Consider the following 4,816-nt stretch of genomic DNA (forward strand, 5'->3'; position numbering starts at 1 on the left):
TTTGAAAAAATCTATTGGAAAGTACCGCACATTCTAGTTGATATACCACAACAACTAGCTCTCACTAGAATACTGGAGTCAAATAAAGATATACTAATTGGATTTAGAAGTTGGGAACTTGTTGAATACTCTTCGCTAACTGAAACAACACGACACACATGGCCTGTAAAAACAACTAGTAAACTTGAAGCTCCCGTCATGTAATAATTGCCTTTCAAGAAAATCGAAAAGGAGATATTAAAAAAGATATGAGTCAATTTGACAATGTAGATTTAACAAATATTAGAATATTTTTAAATTCTGAAATGTATCCTTATCATGACTTATACTTAAATTTTAAAGAGAACGAATATTCATCTTTATATGAAATGTTTGCCAATTTTCGCTATTCTTATTATGGTACTTCTAATGAACCCATTTTTAATCCTGAAAAATTCAAGGAAATATCACCAATTACATTTATTGATTGTTCTCACCAAAAGGAAACCCTTCAAATGGGTTCTGTTGTAATGAGAATTGAGTTTGAGACAAACAGTGCAATTAAAAAACATACATCTGCTTATTGTCTTATTTTACATGATAAATTATTTAGTTACAATCCTTTAACAAAGATTGTTAAACAATTATAAACTTTTACCCCCACCCTCTTAGATTTAATATAAATAAGTAAACATAGTGTCTGTAGTAATAGATATGTCTTCAACACTACAACTAGAAATACAAAATTTATTTATAAAATACAAAAATTGAAGAACAAATTGCAAATTACTCAAGGCAAAAGCCCTAATTAAAAGTTTAGTGAACTAAAAATATGAGGTTGATTGTGGATATACAAGGATTTAAAGATGAGAAAATCACCTTTTTACCTAAAGAACTTGCAGCTTTTGATTGATATAGAATCTCACATTATATCTTTAAGAAACCCTATCCATTAGACTTTCTGTCACCAAAATGTCACAAGCGGTATGGCTAATGAAAAATCATCATTGTATCAACTGAAAGAAATTGCTTTATTGTCATAAAAAAATTTTACAATTTTGTTGACAAAGCTTAAAAAAAAGAATATAAAAAACATACAAAACTTCACTTAACAATAGAAAAACATATAAAACTAACAGCAAACATACAAAACTAAAACAATACTTTATACAATTATAGAAATTGTACATTGTCAAAAATTTATTTAATTAAATATAAATAAAATATAAACATACATGTAAATAAACAACTGTATATAATGTCAACACTAAATTTAAATGGATAGAAAACAAAATCATTTCTTAAATTTAGTGAATGTGTGTTAAATTTATAACCCTAGATATTAATAAAAAAAATCGTTAACCGCGTAAAAGGCTTTCTCCAGTAAGTATGATCTCAAGGCTGTGCGAAATGCAGGAAAGGATGAAATGGAATTAATTTCAGATGGCAGATGATTGTGCATTTTATTTGCATTGTACAATATGGAACTCTTTACTAACTCAGATTGAGGGGTTGGCAGATACATGTTATGCTCTGCGTTCCCCTGGTGGATAGCCATGAACTGGCCCTAGAGAAATACTCGATACGTGCTTGCGAACTAGGCAGACGGATTCGAGTATGAATAGAATGGAGAAGGAAGAGTTAATATTTTATATCTTTTAAACAAGGTCCCCGACAGTGACACGACTGGTTAGCCTCAGTGAATATCGCACAGCTCTCTTTTGTAATTTGAAGATACGCTCAAATTGAGTCGCACAACACACGCACCCCAGAATGGAGGTGCGTATCGGAGATACGGCTTCAAAAGGGCATAATAGACTTATCCTAGATGTTGATAAATTCGAAAGCATTAGCAACTGATCTAGAAGTGCGAGAAACAGGCAGAACTTAATTTTTAGCTAAAGCATCGATGTGCAAATCCCATTTTAAATGGTTGTCCGGCAACAAGGCCTAAAAATTTCACAGAATCAACGTCAATGGTGGTATTATCAAGTTGAAAAGGTAGCAACGTACTTTTTATATGATAAGACTTTAGTTTTAGAGACGTTGAGACACAGATAATTAGAATCGCACCATGTTTTTATGTTGATTAAGTCACTGGAAATGGTTCTATGAAGTGCCGTGGTGTCAGGCTGCTCCATGTGAAACAAAGTATCATCCGCGAAGAGACAGATTTTTACCACTGATGTCAGACTAACAACTATCGTTGGTAAACAACAGAAATAAAATAGAGACCTAGCACTGAGCCCTGAGGTACTCCGCATTCTATTGGCTTGCAGAAGATACAGTCTTATCAACCCTCACACGCTGGTTTCTGTTGTTAAAGGTGGGACTTAAACCAAAAGAGAGCGTTCCCCTGATACCATAGTACTGCAATTTGTTAGTTAGGATGTTATGATTAACACAATCGAAAGCTTTCGAGAAATCACAGAAAATTGTTGCTGTAACGAGACGGTTGTTCAGACTGGGTATACATTATTAAACAGCGAAAACATAGCGTCATTTGTACATTTTGTTACTCAAGAACCCAAACTGAAAGGGGTGGAGTATTTTGTATTTTAGAAGAAATGATACAAGCCTCTTTTAACCAGTCTCTCCATGATCTTCGATAACGTGGGGAAGGAGTGCAATTGGACGATAGTTGGAAGCTTGCTCTTTATCACCTCCTTTATGCAAAGGAATAATTATCGCCGACTTAAAGGCAATTTGGAAAAGCACCATCTTCAAATGACATATTAATTAAGGCTGAAGATGGTTTAATGTACATTCCGGCATACTAGAGAACATTTTAAGAGTAAGTCCGTCAGTCCCTGCTGAAGATTTATTTTTAATATCATTTAATGTATTGCGAAGCTCTGCCAACCCACAGGCGTAAGGAAGAAACTTCCAATGCAAATTAACATTATAGTCAGAGAGAAATGATAAGGGATCAAAGGGAGGGTGAGATAGTATTCACTATATTCTTCGCCACATTTACAAAGTAATTGTTTAGGTCCTCAGGTGAAGTTGAGGTTATGTTGGACGAAGAAACCTTACTCCTCAAGTCATTCACAATCGACCATGTTTCTTTGGCAATATTACCGGACTCCAGTCAACCTCCTGTGTGCTTAATAGATGTCCTTGGCAGCTTTATAATAGTCTTATGGTAAATTTTTCCTGTAAAGTTTCACGTACTCGTGAGAAAGACACTATCCGAGAATTTTTTTTTAGGTGAGATAAAAGAGCGCATGTTTTTGCAGATGTACGTAGGCCCTTAGTAGTCAGGTTTATGATGTTTAATTTTGACAGGCCTGAGAGGAAGGCTTTGGATGCCAGACCAGATAATGTTTGTGTAAATTTGGAGAATTCGGTGTCTACATCACCAGAGATGACATGCCAATCTGTTGTTAGACAAAGCTGCTTAAAATTTATAAAGGTTTTTTCCGAAAAATACGTCCTAATTTACGAAAAGTGTTACTCTCCTTTGTTTATGGAAAATTTGTTAATGCTCCTTCATGATCAGAGCCTGAGTTCAACACAGTACAGTCAACCAATTCTGGATCAAAGGGATGACACAACATGGTCTATAGTACTAGAACAAGTTCTAGTGATTCTTGTTGGTGCATTAACATGCATTACTACACTGCAAAAGTCTCGAAGATAGACTGGAGAGATTTCCCGAGCATCACACACACTGGAGAAGTCAATATTAAGGTCACCACACAAGATCAACCTGCTATTCACAGGCAGGGACTCTAGCAACAAACTCAGTAATTCTGAAAGAACATATGCATATCTGCGTCAGGTGTTCTATAAATACAAACAATATAGAGGTCATAAGCAATGTGGTAGATGATAGAAAATTCAAACATTTTCTCGGCTAATAAGTGATCAAATTTTGTTATTGCCGTAAGGTTTTTGTTGGTAGACATTATCATAGTACCTCCATGAGATAAATTACTTCTATTAAATCTAGCTATTGTTGTGTAATTTTTCACAAACACGGGCTCATCGGTATTTAACCAATGTTCCGTTATGGCAATGATTTCAGGAAATTTGAGCTATTTATTCAATAAAAGAAATAATTCATCTGTTTTGTGTCTTAAGTTGAACATTGATAAGAAAAAATACCTAGCTTGCTATCGTCCGATTTATCAGAGAGATTGCTTGATCCTCTGTTCGCGTCAAATGAATTAAAAATTTTTATTTTTAGATGGAGAGCCACTGGAAAAATACTTGCTGTGGCTTTCCCTAGACTTCTGAAGGTGAAATAGCTTCTACTGATGAGAAAAAGGTCCTGAAGGCGGAGAGATCTGCCTCAACCTCAGCCACGCCAATGCCATACGCGTCGTGGAAGCGATAAAACAACTTGCGCAGGGAGTCCATGTCGCATGGGGAGACCTTCCGATGCTAGCGCCAACTTGATGCTGGTGTTGGTGTGTCCCTCAAAAAGCACGCATTGGGGGGTTGGTCATGGAGGTACGCAAGGAATAGCCTGACGGCTTTCAATATCGAAGGGTCCTTAGTCTCGCCAACAAATAACGTCCATTGACCGTGTCCGATTCACGCGATAACCGCACAATAGGTGGAGTCATTGGGTTAACTCACAGCACCTCACCTTCCCTTGGATGCTTATTGATAATATTTTTCGCCTCCTGCTGCACAAAAGGACTTACTCGCAGCTATAGCCTCCCTGTCTGAACCAATTTTTAACGTATTTGACCTCCTTGGCTTTAGATCTGTGCCAGGTAAATTGGAGATTGTGGAGGCTTTGTTTCTCCAAGGTGGAAATCTTGGGCTGTTGAAATCCCATGGCGAAGATCTTGATTTTGCGGCGATACCTCCCGGGGAGTCAAAG

The sequence above is a fragment of the Sitophilus oryzae genome, unplaced genomic scaffold (genome assembly GCF_002938485.1).
Source record: "Sitophilus oryzae breed Bouriz unplaced genomic scaffold, Soryzae_2.0 scaffold_1868_pilon_pilon, whole genome shotgun sequence".
NCBI classification, from domain to species: Eukaryota; Metazoa; Arthropoda; class Insecta; order Coleoptera; family Curculionidae; genus Sitophilus; species Sitophilus oryzae.